This window comes from Malaclemys terrapin, chromosome 6 (assembly GCF_027887155.1).
Source record: "Malaclemys terrapin pileata isolate rMalTer1 chromosome 6, rMalTer1.hap1, whole genome shotgun sequence".
Taxonomy (NCBI): Eukaryota; Metazoa; Chordata; order Testudines; family Emydidae; genus Malaclemys; species Malaclemys terrapin.
The window spans coordinates 9,242,917-9,258,580 of NC_071510.1; positions in this window are offsets into that span (position 1 = coordinate 9,242,917).

Consider the following 15,664-nt stretch of genomic DNA (forward strand, 5'->3'; position numbering starts at 1 on the left):
AAATTGACAATACACAAAGTGCTGACAAAAGCACAAGGTAATGGTTAAATGCTAGAGGTGGTTAATAATGAGGTAGTTAATTATATATTCTCGTTGTGCTCAATAAACCTGGCTGGAGGCTGAGGGCCGATCCTGAAAACTAGAGCTCTGGGTGAGCACAAAATCCTAGGAGCCTCTTTCAGTTACAGGAGACTGCCAGGTTGCCCTCTGGGCCTCGGTGCTGCTTGGAATCTTTGCAGTGCCCCAATGCTCTCCTTCTGCCTCCAGCATGCCAGGGCAGGCGGTCTTACAGCAGTGCTCTGCAGTGCCGACACCCAGGGGATTCTTCCCCAGCCAAATATGGGGCTTTTAGGGCCTCTTCTTGCCTCTCTGTTTCTTGGTGTAAAGGGGCTGGAGTGGGATGAGGACCTCACCCCTAATCTGCGCCTGAGAAAAGTAAAGCCATATATGTCATCCGCAGGCCTTGTGGCCTCTCACGGAGTCCTGCTAGTGTCAGCAGGGTGGTCAGCTCTCCAGTCTGGACAAGAGTCTTGCAGTAGTTGATGGTTTTCTTAAAGCACAGCTCCTGAAGACAGGAGAATCTCAGCTTCTGTTGTAAAGAAGTACGTTTCTAGCCCTCACAGTTGGCAGAGAAAAGCTTGACAACGTGACCCCTGTGTGCCCCCCAAATCAGAAGGCAAATTGAGGGAGCCCCACATTTGTCATTTTAATAAAAGCCTATGATTGGCTTAACAATCTCATGATTTGGGGCGGGGGACTTGACTTATGGTTTTTGAGTTTAGTACGGTGATACTGTTCCTGCTCTACCTGCTGCGTGACATCGGACACGTCAATTCAATTCTGTTTCCCCTCCCACGTTTTGTCTGTGCTCAGATACAAGCAATGGGCAGACAGATACAACTCTCAGGGTGCATCTACACGGCAGCGGGGAGGTGTGATTCCCAGCTCATGCTACCTCTGATTGCACTGGTGCACTAAAAATACCAGTGTGACCACCTGAATACGAGCCCATCCGAGATCCTAGATACATACTCAGCCCGCTAGCCCAAGCTGTCCCACAGCCAATGCTATTTTTAGCATGCCACCTCGAGCAGAGCTAGCGTGTGTACGTCTCCTTTAGCTGGGAATTCCCAGCTGCAGTGGATGCATACCCTTAGACCAGTGGTTCCCAAACTTGTTCCGCCACTTGGGAGCAGCTGGGAGCAGCGGCCAGTACGTCCCTCAGCCCACGCCATTTCCAGCAACTCCCATTGGCCTGGAGCAGCGAACCGCAGTCACTGGGAGCCGCGATCGGCCGAACCTGCGGACGCAGCAGGTAAACAAACCCAGCCCGGCCTGCCAGGGGCTTTCCCTGCACAAGCGGCGGAACAAGTTTGGGAACCACTGCCTTAGACAGACAGATCTATGTTAGATTGTAAGCTGTTCAGAGTAAGTCAGGGACTGTCTCACTCTGTGTTTGTACAGCGCCTAGAGTGGCAGGAGCCTGATCTGTGTTAAGGCAATACAAATCATTTCAGCTATAAACGTTGAGAAGTATTTTTGACCTTTTACATAAGAACATAGGCGCAGCCATACTGGGTCAGATCAAAGGTCCATCTAGCCCAGTATCCTGTCTTCCAACAGTGGTCAATGCCAGGTGCCCCAGAGGAAATGAACAGAATAGGTAATCATCAAGTGATCCTCCCCTGTCACCCATTCCCAGCTTCTGGCAAACAGAGGTTAGGGACACCATCCCTGCTCATCCTGGTTAATAACCATTGATGAACCTATCCTCCATGATCTTCTCTAGTTCTTTTTTGAACCCTGTTATAGTCTTGGCCTTCACAACATCCTCTGGCAAGGAGTTCCACAGGTTGACTGTGCATTGTGTGAAGAAATACTTCCTTTTGTTTGTTTTAAACCTGCTGCCTATTAACTTCATTTGGTGACCCCTACATAACATTAGCTTTCCAGAATGCCCTTAGAAAAACCGTATCTTAACTGTTCACAGAAAAGGAACACACTACATCAGGTCAGTCCTTTTTTTGGTTCAAGCAGATGCGGCTTGTGATTCACAGAAGGAAAACAAGAGATGTGTGGAAATTATACAGAAAAAGAATCTGGTTAATTCTACCTTCCCCTCAGTCTTACAAAAAAACCCATTATAATCACGGTTTTGTCCTGCACAGAAAAAGAACCTTTGTGGAAACATGAGATCCTGGGGAAAGTAACCAAATTGAGCTTGTGGCGTGGTTTGGGCTGAAGGTTGCTTTTCGTCTTGAAACCAGCAGAGTTTGCCCGTCCCCCAATTTGGAAACTTTGGAAAGGAACTGTAGCGGGGTGGTCACCCTGCTCCTGCCCTGAAGGGCTTAAAACAGCCCTGGGAGAGGGCTGCAGCAGGGGAAAAACTGGGCTGATTGGGGGGAGCAGCCGCAGGTGGGGCCACGCCGCAATCAGACTACAGCTGGTCCTATAAGAGGGCTGAGGGCCAGAGACTGAGACAGACAGACTCTCTCTCTAGCTTTTGAGAGAGAGAAGGACCTGGCTGTCTGGGAGCTGAGAAGGATACCTAGGGTGGAGCAGTGCTGGAGAAGGGCAGAGGGAGCTGGGGAGCTCCAGCCTAGCAAAGCCCCAGGCTGAAGGCTGGGTTAAGGGCCCACAAAAGGTACTGGGGCTGCAGAGGGGCAGCCCAAGAATAGGCAGAGGCAGTTGGTCCAACCCCGCTTGCCGATGATGAGTGGTTTACAGACTGCCGTCCGCCCCAGTGAGCGGGGGCTAGACGATGACTGGCAGTAGCCACTGAGGCAAGGTGGGGATAGAGGGTTGGGGGTTCCCCTGGGCGGGGAGACCCAGATTGTGGGTTACTACGGGGGCAGAACCCTGACATAGAAGGGCACCAGGGTCCGGGAGGGACATGGGGGCCAGCGGCAGGCGAGACACCGGCCAGCAGAGGGCGCTCCGGGCTGGAAGAGCTAATTCCCAGGACAACCAGCAGGAGACGCCACGCCGGTGAGTCGTCACCCCGCCACAGTCCGTTGCTGAGTCCATTCTGAAGATGGATTTGACTGGATCATCAAAATTTGGTGGAAACACATGGCCAAATCAGCTGGTCCTTTAAAAAGAACGGTGTCGTATTTTAATCTTGAGAGAGTGAACGTGGGGCCAGGACAGAGCAGTTTAGTGGATAAAGACTCTGGAGTGGGAGTCAGGAAACTTTCCTTCTTTTCCTAGCTGTGTCACTGACCGGTTGGGTGACTTGGGAAAGGCACTGCCCCGCATTGTGCCTCTGTTTCTCCTTCTAGCCTATGTCTGTCCCGTCTATTTCAATTGCAAACTCATCCCTGCAGGGGCTGTGGTTCCCGAGGTGGATGCCCAATGCACTGAGGCCCTGCTCTGTCATACAAATCATAAGAAATCCATAAAAATGAAACCCTGCCTTGTGTGTCCCAAGCTGTGCTCTGGTGGAGGCCCCTGGGAGCCAACTCGGGAGCAGCACGAAGGCAGATAATGAGGAAAACATGGAACGAGTCTTGATCCTTTTGTCAATGATCACAGTCAATAGAAAAGGCTGGAAGCTAAGAACAACTGAATTGCAAGCTGTTGCCTTAGGGATCCTCTTAGTACTTTAGTGTTTACTGTTGTTTGACTGATTTTTGTTTAATATTTCACCAAGTTGTGACGGCCTTGGAAATGAGGCTCCAAAAACATCCTTGGAAGTTTGCTAACAACCTTCCCAGTGATGGCCCTCTCTCCACTGCTCACTTTAAGGGCAAGTTATCATGATCATAGAACCGTAGGGTTAGAAGGGACTACAAGGGTCATCTAGTCTAACCCCCTGCCACGATGCAGGATTTGTTGTGTCAAATTGTGATAGTCCAACTCTGCACTTAGGTTCAAAACACTTCCATGCTCCTTCTCAGGCCCTGGTCTCCATACCTGGGGACCCCCTTAGTCCATGTTTCCACATCTCGATCACAAGGTTCTCAAAAAGTGCAGTTGCTTTGCAAACCTCGGTCCAGGTTTGGCTTCCCTGACAAAGGGTGTTTTATCCACCACAATCCCCTTAACAACTGTCTGGTTTGCTGAAAGTTTCATCCTGAGGGTATCCACATCTGGAACTCAACATGCACGACTTTAGCACATCTCGCCATGTACAACTGGGACCGCACCTGCGTCAGCGGGTGATGGTCGCCTTCCAGACCTGGGCGTGGCGAAGGTGTCCACGTGGTGTTCTTTCTGACCTCACCTCGGAAAAAAATTGCACCACTTCCAAGCCCTAACAAGAGCTGGAACGCTGAGATTAGAGTTGTGGGCCCGGAGTCCAGAGAAACACAGAGAGACCTCAATGGGGGACGTTCAGGACCAGAGCTGGGTGGGAATTTTTCGCTGAAATGGCTTTTGTTGGAAAATGCTGAGTCACTAAAACTTTCCATGGAAATGGTACAGTTTTGACAAAACGTTCTCAGGTCCAGGATGGAATTTCTGGTTCTAAAGGGAAAGGCAATAGCCACGGGGTTAGGACACGCAGCTGGGCGGAGGGAACCACAGGTTCACCTACCTGCTGTGCCTGATTCACAGTAGGATTTTTGAACCTAGGTTTTCTACACCCTGGATGAGTGCCCTAACCACTTGGCTACAGAGCCAGTCTCCTAGATAACTGTACAGCAGCTGGCAAGGGGATTCCCAGCTTAGGTAGCCATACGCATGCTAGCGCACTAAAAATAGCAGTGTGGCCAAGGGTGGGGCAGGATTGTGGGGCAGGATTGTATTCCGGCAGCTAGCCTGTGATTATATTTAGCAGGCTAGTTCTGCTCCAGCTAGCATGTGCGTGTCTACCCAAAGCAGTCGGGTGGCCGGGCCCTTCATCTCTCCTGTTGGACTTCTTCCACTTTGTATAAATAATTAAATCAGACACTGGCTCTATAGCCCGGTGGTTAGACCAATTGGGGATCCAGGCTCGAGTCCCTGCTGCAAAGCAAGACCTTGAACCTGGGGTTTTCCTCATCAGGGCCCTAACCACTAGGATGTTGGCTGGTTTGAGGCATTTGTCTCCCAAATGCAATTCTTGTGTTCTGACCAGCTCTACTCAGGACCTGTGACCATCAAGTTCAGCACATCGGGGGCATATTGGATTTGAAAAAGTGGGCACTGGTGTCACAAGGGGTGCTGAGTTCTATTGTAAACCTAACCCTGCTGTGTGTCTACATGGGCGCCTGTGGTATCATCTGATGCCAGGTCGCGGTGACTTTATTAATACTCCAGGCAGCCAGACACACAGTGACTCATCAGTAGGTCTGAGGAAGCACATTATTACTGTTCATGTTGCTCCACCTTCAAGACTCCTGCCTACCAGGAATCTGTCCAGTATAAATATTTATGGCTGAGTTATAAACTCCTGAAAATAGGGCTTTCGAGCGGAAATGCTGACAGAGCCATAACTCTAACGATGCTGGCAGACATCACTATAATATTCTTTCAAATCGAATTGGTACAGTAAAAAATGTAGTAATCAGGCTACCTCTACAGTCGCTCGCCAAGTAACTTGTCCTTTTAGATTGGTTTTCAATGAGTGTCATCGTGGTGGGGTTACAAACATTGCTATGGCTAAGTACTCGCGGTTCGAAGAGCTTTGAAAGAGTCTGTCACCCAGTCGGTTATCAAATGGTAGTATTTTCTCACGCCATGAGCTGTACCTTTTCAGCATCGTTTATAAGTCGTTAGCCTTTATAGTTTGATACATTGTGCCGATAGCTTCAAAAGCAGCCGCTGTGGGGTTAGCATCAGCTGGCTTGGTGTTTCCAGCTTTCCAGCGTTCATTAAGATTCGGGATTTTGTCCATTGCTCTGCAGGATTGGTGCAGAATAACCGTAGATCGCTTAGGGGCTGACACACTTTATTGGTGCTCTTTTCTGCAGGGTTTTATTTTGGGAGCTGAATTTCCCTGCAGCGTTCTAACCTTCATGCTGAAGAAAAGGGTGCTGGCTTGTTCCTGGGGTCTGCTTTCTGGTCACGTGATCCTTTGGTACCTGCACTGAGGAACTGTTAATCGGTGCAGTAAATTGCCCTGCAAGAGAGGGTTCTGTCTACTTTAGGAATAAAGGGGACCAGCAAAATTAATATCTGTAAACTTTAAAGGAAAAAAATACAGCTGAGGATTTACTCTCTCGCTGTGGTCCTACTATGGCCACCATCGCATCTGAGCCCCTCGCAATCTTTAATGCACTTATCCTCACAACACCCTGTGAGGTAAGTGCATGCTATGGTCCCCATTTCACAGATGGGAAACTGAGTCACAGAGAGACTAACTGACTTAACCAAGACTGGGCAGGATGCTTGGGGTGGAGCAGGGAATTGAACGTGGGTCTTGAGTCCTAGGTTTGTGCAGTAGCTAGTGAACCAACATTTCCTTAAGCTCAGAGCTGCTGTTTACCACCAAGCTCAAACCATAGAGGCTTGTGAGTAGTACAGTCCCTGGTTAGTTTCTCAGACAGTGACTCATTTTCTAAATTTGTCCTGGTTCTTGCTGCTGAGACCAACCTGCTTCTGGTCCATCCGTGCAGGGAGCTCTTTCTGTACGTCATAGAGAACCCTCCCGTCCTGCCCCCTCTGGCAATGGCCCTCTGCTCAAACGCATCCATGATGCGGCTTAGCTGTAATCTTTTAAACACCTCCAGCACAAATCTGGCAGGTGGCTGGTTGCACCCAGTAGAACTGGGTTTTGGCAGCCTGGGGAACACAGATTGGATGCCTCTCTCAGTGAACACTGGGAGTCTGTGAGGAAACCAGCCTTGGTATTGGCCCATTTCAAGGGCCTACCTCCCATCCCACACGCCCTGTCTTATATCCCATCAACAGATGACAGAGCTGAACTGACTATATTGGGGGTGACTGTGTCTCCTGTGCTTGTCAATGTCCTGCAAGTGGACAGGATTGCAGATACAGTAATAACCCAAGCAGGTAGAAGCAGCTCATTTTTATTTTCTTTATTGATTTCACTTTGTCATGCAGAATACACATCCTGAGTGTATCTATTATAAAAACACCCAGGCAGCCTAAAGATCTGAAATCTGTAACCTGAGCTTTTTGTTTCTTAAGCCATGGAAGTAATAGGCAAGTGCAAAAGTTTTGAAATCCCCAGGCAAGCGGGGAGGAACAATGAAAACACTGGATGTTTCAATGCATTGACAATGCCTTCATTTGCAGTATCCTTTGGATGCATAAACAGGGCAATGTTGAGCAGGAGTAGAGACGTTGTATACCTCTGTATTTGACACTGGTGCAACTGCTATTGGAATACTGTATCCAGTTCTGGTGTCAAGCAGATAAATTGGAGAGGGTTCAAAGAAGAGCCGTGAGAATGACCAAAGGATTAGAAAATCTGCCTTGTAGTGATAGATTCAAGGAGCTCAATGTCTTTAGCTTAACAAAGAGATGGTTAAGGGGTGACTTGATCACAGTCCGTAAGTACCTACATGGGGAAGAGAAATTTGACAATAGAGGGCTCTTGCATGTAGCAAACAAAGGTCTAACAAGATCCAGTGGCTGGCAGTTGAAGCTAGACAAATTCTGATTAGAAAAAAGGTACATATTTTGAACAACAAGAGTAATTAACCATTGGAACATTTACCAAGATTTGTGGTGGATTCCCCATCACTGGAGAGATTAGCTGTTTTTCTAAAAGATATGCTGTGGTTCAGACAAGAATTAATTCAGTGAAGATCTCTGGCCTGTGTTATACAGGAGGTCAGCCTAGATGTTCACAGTGGTCCCTTCTGGCTTTATAATCCATGGATCTGTAAGTATATGTATTTTTTTGAAGCACTGTCTCTGAAAGATGCTTTTTGAGAGCACCAGGTGATACAGAAGTGCTGAAGATTCACTGCCTCCCACTGAGGTCAACGGGAGCCACTCGGTACATTTGTAAATCCAGACACTGATTGAGGTGTCTAGATATAGCTTTAGGAGCCCAACTTAAACTCCCACTTTGAAATCTTTTCTTCCAAGTCACATCTGGAAGTATTGGCTTTGGCAGGTGGCACATCAACAGAGCTGTGGTGGTGCATGCACACCCTGTCCCCCTTCAGGATGGATTGTGGGTGTGCTGACACCACAGTTACAGTCTACCAGACTGTCCTGGACCTCACAACAGTGCGGCCCAATGGCCAGAGTCAAAGCGGCAGCCCTTGGATTCTGGGCTGTGTGGCCTAATGGCCTGAGATAATATGGCCACCCACAAACACAGGGCGGTGTGGCCTAGTGGCCGGAGTCAATACAGAGGCCCTCGAGTGCAGGGCAGCATGGCCTAATGGCCAAACCCGCGGCCGTCACCAAAGGGGGTGGCAGCCAAGGTAGGGGGACCCGGGCCCATCCGACTCCACCGGGTCCCAACTGGGGGCCCTAACAGTGGTGAAGTGGTCTGCCACTGGGTCAGCGGGGAATCCAACCACAACACACTGACCTTACATGGGTGGGAGATACTACTAACCCCATCTCCCTGGGTCACTTCCTACCGGGCTTCCTGAAGCTACAGTCCAGAGACGCTGGGGTTGCCGGGCTCCTCAGCACAGGTAACTCCCTGGGACTTTGACTCGAGCCAGTCAGCTGTAGGCAACGGGTCTCCAGTCTGGGTCTCAGAATCTCCAGCTCCCGCAAGCAAGGGCTGTAATGGCTCCTGGGCTGGAGCCTCCACCAAGTGTCCTTCCTCCTGGGGGGTCAGCCTAGACTGAGCTGGGCTGCTGTCCTTTACACTAGCACAGCAGTTGGAGCATTCCCAGCATGGTCTGAGGGGCGGGACTTCCTCTGCCCATAGTGTGGGGTATGCATCCTGTCACAAGGACCTTCAACAGAGGGGTGGATTGGTAGGTATGGTTAGCATCAGAATCAGAATATATGAACACTTTATTCCTGATCCTGCAGACATTTACACATATGAGTGACTTAAAATAGTCCCATTGAACTCTACTCGTGTGCATAAAGATACTCATATACATCAGTGTTTCCACAGCTGGGGCATTAGACACTTCCACCATTCACAGTCAGGGAGGGGTGTGTCAGTAGCTTTTAACAAACAATTGAGTGCAAACTAAATTCCCATTTGTGGGTTAAGCTTGTGGTCTTACACAAGACGTATCAGTAGAAAAGCCCTGCACCTGTATCATTCAGCTATATTACATGCACTGGATCCAGCGTACTGCATACAATATTCTGAAGAAGGTAGTAGAGCCATCTTCTGTTCAGACAGGAATAACTCTTGTTTTTCTCTGCAGAGCTAGGTAATACTTTGCAAAAGACAATGCTGCAACTCAGCAGGGTTGTTTCGTAGGCAGATACAGTATCTAGCATAGACTATTCAGTAGTGTATATTTTTTCTCATGCCTTCACTTTATAATAATGTGTACAGTTTTCATGGTCATACTGAGTACATTTGCAGCCTCCGTTCAATTAACCGTTAGCAAGTCAGGCTCTGCAAGGTCAATATGGAATCCCCAAACTGATCTAACTAGTTGCCTTATTCTCTTTTCATCAGGGCCTTTTGTTGCCAAGGCTTTTTTGGAACAGCAGGCTTTCTATTTAGGGTGTCTTTGTGATTTAGCTGAGAGAAGCACAGCTGCTTTCAAACTGCTTGAAATGACCTTGCGGTAACAATTAGCAGGTCATGCAAGACGGAGTACAAGAATGCCTTTGCTTGCTGCTGGCTATCTTAGCAGAGGAGTCTGAGAAGAGCCGTGTTTCTCTTTCCAAATATCTGGATTCTGAGTCGCATTGTTATGAAATGAGTGACACACCACTGTCTCTTACAAAGAAAATGCTTTCAGATAATGCTCGGCATCCCATAACCCGTAGGACATCAGAACTGATTGCAAGTTACACTAGGGCCTGTCACCTTTGTAATATTATCGTTAATATTTGTATGGTAGCTCCGGGGAGGCTCCAGCATGGCCAAGGACACTCCGTCCCATGCCAGTGTAAAATGGCATTGTAATTCACACCCGCACTCTGGCCCATTTATAATGCCAGGGTGCTGTAAAGGGGCCTTATGTAAATGAAAACAGGCCCATCAGGTCAGACCTCCAGCTGGTGTAGATCATTGTAGCTCTGTTGAAGACACCAGATGAGGATCTGGCCGTAAATAGATGTATCCTCCACTCTCGTGCTCGCCTCCTGAATGGGCCTGCAAATCACCAGCATCTAATTGCTTTGACTGATGTCATTTCTAATATACCTCGTGACTATAATAAAACTGCTTGCTACAGTAGGTGGCATTCCAAAGGGCGGGTACTTGGGTTTTGGCTTGGTTAGTGATATCTTGGGACAGTTCCAGCTGCTTTCACCATATTATTGTCTTGACACTGCAGGAACCTCCATTTGTATTTAGTGCATGAGGCTGACCTCTCTGTAACCTTCCTTCCCTTCTCTCTTGGGCTTTATGAGTGTCCAGGAACCTCCTGTGACAGGTTTGAGCCCTTTGGGGTGTCACCTGATGTGCTGGGGTGCCACTGAGTCAGCCTATTCTGCCAGCCTGGGTCCCCTTTACCTGGTCTTGCTGGGCTAGGCTCACAAGCCCCTTCCAGCCAAGCACACAGGCAGCGCCACCCCCAGCTGCACAGACAGACAGAGATCCGCTCTGGAAAGATTCAGCCTGAGGGGCTTGCTCCAACGCTCTGGTGCCCACGCCCTTTAAGGGACGTAGAAACCCAAAGTTTTTAATAAATTCACCCCCTCCCTCAATGTGGAGGGAGGTGTGCACACTTTTTGGCCCTCTCCCCCCCCCCAGTTAGAAATTGCAGAAACTGGGTTTTATTATAAACAAGAAATAAGTTTATTAACTACAAAAGGTGAATTTTAAGTGAATATAAGAGATACCAGACAGAACAAAGTAGATTACTGAGTAAATAAACCAAACATGCAAGCTAAGCTCAATAGATTTAAGAAACAGGTTACACAATGTAATTTCTTACCCTAAATGTTATTTTAGGCAGGTTGCAAAGTTTCTGTGGTTCAGAGTTCCAGTTATATTCTTTTTCAGACTGGACCCCTGTATCAGTCTGGACTCCCCACCTTGCCTTCCCTTCAGGTGGCTTTAGCGGTCTTTCTTCTTGGGCAGACAGGCCATGGAGAGGAGGAGCCCTGTTTGCCTTCCTCCCCACCCTTACATAGGATTTACATGAGGTGGGAATCCTTTGTTTCCCAAACTTGACCCCCACTTCCCTTCCAGTGGAAAGTTACAGGAAGTCCCAGGTAATGTTTAGTATCAGGTGACAAGACCACATGAGTCAGTGGCAGTATGGAATGTCCACAGGAAGGCCAGGCCTTTTCACAGTCCATTGTCCTCACTGGTGGGCCATCCACCCTGTCTGGCTTTTCCATTGTTGTACCGGAAGTGTTAGCAGTGGGCATCACCCAAAGTAGCATAGTTAAATACAGAGACATAGTAAATATTCCTAACTTCAGCTACAGAAATGATACAGGCATACACACTGAATAATCCCATTCAGTAAATTCTAACCTTTCCAGTGATATCTTACAAGACCCATCTTGCATAAAGTACATCTCAGTTATGTCATATTCATATCATAAGCACATTTTCATAAAGAATATGGAGTGGAACATCACACCTCCTTCTGAGCAGCCACAAGAAACAGACTCTGCCACCCGGGTCTTGTAGGGAACCGTCCCACTTTCTCAGCCTGGAAGTAGCAGGGGTCAGGCTGCTGGGAAATACTTTATCAAAAGGCTGTGGGTTGGTTCTGTTGGGGTTTTTTTTAACAAAGAAAGGCTTTTGGGCGATGTGAAAAAATTTTAGTTATTTTCCCATGGTTTGAAATTTTTTGATTTTTCAACAAAACAACTCAAAACAAAACTGCAAACTGAACAGAACTAGAATGATTTTTTGTTTGTTTCTTGGGGGGAGGTTCAGGGTTATTTGGGAGTTTACCCCTCCCCCGCCAAAAAAAGAAGGGAAGAAACAAAATGAAAACAGAAAAATTCTCATTTAGATTCCCTCTGATTCGAATCAAGACAGGAGTTCATCACTTCTGACTGATTCAAAACTCAAATTCTTAGATCATTACATTTGGCTTTGACTTGGTTGTGTGCATAACATGAAAAGTCTCTTGCCATCTGTCCTCTCTCGCTCATTCAGGGTCATTCAAGATGTGCCCACAACAGCCACCTCCATCAGAACACAGCCAGGAGCGTGGGGATTTCATGCTGATTATTACCTTAAGCCAGCGCACCTTGGGCTGAAAAGGTGTTTTATAGCATCAAGATATACTAATGAATAGGGCTGCTGGGAAATTTTCTGATGGCACTGACGGGTTCCCCCTGGAGTACCACCTGGAACAGGGGTACCACTGAACCCCCTGACCCACCAGCCTGGGCTCCCTCTCACACTGTGCTGCTGTGTCAAGATGCAAAGCCCTCCAGCCTGCACTTTCACCAGCATTCACACAGGTAGGGACGCACCCAGCTGCAGTTACATGCAGGCTCTCTGACCAGCCCCTACATAGGAAGGCTACTGCCAAGGCAACTCCCAGCTCTCCAGGCATACACCCCCTCTGGAGTATAAACCCAAAATTATACCATCTTGGACTGCACAAGGAACTATACAGCGTAAGCTCATAAAGTCCGCCCCCTCCCTCAATGTGGAGAGGAATATGCAACAACCTTTTGCCCCTGGACTAAGATTCCCACACACTTCACTCCAACTCACAGGTTTAGATAAAGCAAAAACAAGTTTATTAACTACAAAAGATAGATTTTAAGTGATTATAAGTGATAGCAAACAGATCAAAGCAGATTACTTAGCAAACAAACAAAAAATGCAAACTAAGCTTAGTATACTAGATAGATTGGATATGAATAGCAGAGTCTCACCCTAAGAGATGATACAAGCGGGCTGCAAATTCTTAAAGGGGCAAACTGCGGTCACACGCTAGAAATCCCTTTAGCTTGGGTCCAGGACTTCCCCCAATTCAGTCTTTGTTCCTCAGGTGTTTCCAGGAGTCTTCTTGTGTGAGGAGTGAAGAACCCCAGATGATGTCACTCCCTCCCTTATATAGCTTTTGCATATGGCAGGATCCCTTTGGTTTCAAAGCTTGGCTCCCAGACCAGTCTGTTGAAAAATACTGACATCCCAAGATGCAGTCCAGCATCTCGTGATCTGATCACATGTCCTTGTAGAGTCATAGCAACCATCACTCATAGGCTGATTGGAGTGTTCTCAGGAAGGATCATCACCAGGTGGGAGAAAAGCTTCTCCTAAGGCCTATTGTTTTTTCCTAATGGCTCATTGCCCTGAAAAGGCCCTTCCCCACCCACTATCTAGACTGAAAGCATCTTGTCTAGTGGGCATTCCCCAGGTGTAACTACATTTGAAATACAGATACATAGTCAATATTCATAACTTCAAATACAACAATGATATATGCATACAAATAGGATAATCATATTCAGCAAATCATAACTTTTCCAATGACACCTCACATGACTTATCTTGCATAAAATACATCATAATCATATCATAATAATATCACTACGAAGAATATGGGGTGCAGTGTCACAGGCACGTGTTGCTGAAGGAAAATGCTGAGTCATCAAAAGTGAACCGTTTTGCGGAAACGTGTTGCTATTGGACAATATCTCATTTCCGAAAGAAAAACTGACAAAAAGTGTCTCGATAACCAACAGCCTGCTCCCTAACAAAAGAGAAGTAAAAGGAGGAACGCCGATTTACATCGCCTGAGAGTCTGGCTATGTATATTAATACATAAAAGGCAACATGCTCCAAGCTATCTACACAGCAACAACAAGAAAACTACAAATAATAATACAACATGCATAACTTTTTTAAAAAAAATTTTTATTGAGCCTTTCTCTATGAATACAAAGTGCTATATAAGTACTAATTATTATTAGTAGTAGTAATTACAGTAACTTCTGCAGGATCCAATTAAGAATGGAATCTCATTGAAGGAGGTGCTGTAAAACTGTGCAGTAAGAGACCTGCAATCTAAAACAGCATCAGGCCGTACCCAACATATTTTAAGAAGTACCATGTACTCTGGAAATCTCTCTTTTCATGGCATAAGTGCTGATCCAGCATCCATTGAAATCCAGGGTAAAACTCCCTTTGGCTTCACTGGGAGCCGGCCTTTGTCACACAGCTGTTGCATTATTTAGTAAAGATAATATTACCTGCATGGTACCCATCTAGAGCTGTTATTTTTACCAGGGGAAGACTTCATTCACCTCCAAACATTTTGCTCTCAACAGCAACAGGACTTGCAGTAAGCCAGCCCAGGGGCTAACTAAGGGCTTGCACCAAAGTGCATTGAAGCCGTTAGGTATCTCCAATGACTTCAGTGAGCTTTGAATCAGGTTCTTACGTTGTTTCTGGGCTAGAATTTATGAAAAACTGCACTCGAGAGGAAGGATCAGCTACCCCACTAGTTGGGGGAGAGGAGAAATGGTCAGCACCTTAGCAGCAGGGGGTGGCAGTCTACACAAAGAGACCATAGGCAAGCTATTGAAAGCTCATGCCGTGCTAAAGGGCAGTGTCATCAAAGGGCAGTGTCTACTCACAGCCAAGGAGTCTGTCTCTCCTCATGAGGTTTGTCTAGGGTTCTGAGCCGGAATGAAGCGTGCCAGGAGAGGAAAGGGGGGCACCCTTTTGAATCGTCCCTGGTGCCTTAATTAAGGGAGAGACTTGAGGGGAAGCAGAGGTTGACCCAGAGGAGCTGCTGCAAGGAAGAACTCAGCACGCGGTCCCAGGAAGGAGGGCTCTGGACACCCTGCTCCTAAGCTTGGGTGAAGGAGCACTGGCTTTGGGAGCTGGGCTCTGTTAAATAAATTTAGACCACAGGATAGGAGGGTATTGTTCTGGAGACTTTTGCTATGAGTGGATTATTTATGGGAACCTCAGAGAGAAATCGAGGTAGGGTGCCTGCAGGGTTGTCCATGAGGGGGTGCCCTGGAAGTGCTGACCCTGTTTCAGGCAACCAAAAATGGAGGCATCAAACATGACTGGTTCCTTTTGGAAATGTGTGCCTGCGCTCTCACGTCACGTTGGTCAATTCCACCCAGGATGTCAAGGCCTGAGCTCACAGGACCCGATCCAAAACCCGTTGAAATGACTAGAAAGCCTCCAGCTTTGGACCAGGTCTACAGGGAGGGACCTTTGCATATGGAGCTGAAAATTGGGCTGGCTGGGTTTGCCCCCAAGCTGTGTGGCCAACACATCTGATTTGCTGTCTACTGTCACCTCCAGGCCCGTCTCAGTGTCACAGCTTCCCCATTCCTCTCTCTGTGTCCAGGATTATCCCCCCAGCATTAGCTTGTGTCTTCTCCCAGCGTGGGTCCCATGTGACGGTTTCCTGCTGGAGAGGGGTGAAGTATGCGTGAATAGCTGTGCAAGTAACGTTCGATAGCTAGTGCTGGTGACCCTTCCATGTACAGGTTCATGAGCATTCTGACTTACTAGAGTGCTCACCCAGTCACTAATAGTAACAGAGGGTGTCATAACTATAAAGGGAAGGGTAACAGCCCTCCTGTGTACAATACTATAAAATCCCTCCTGGCCAGAGACTCCAAAATCCTTTTACCTGTAAAGGGTTAAGAAGCTCGGATAACCTGGCTGACACCTGACCCAAAGGATCAATAAGGGGACAAGATACTTTCAAATCTT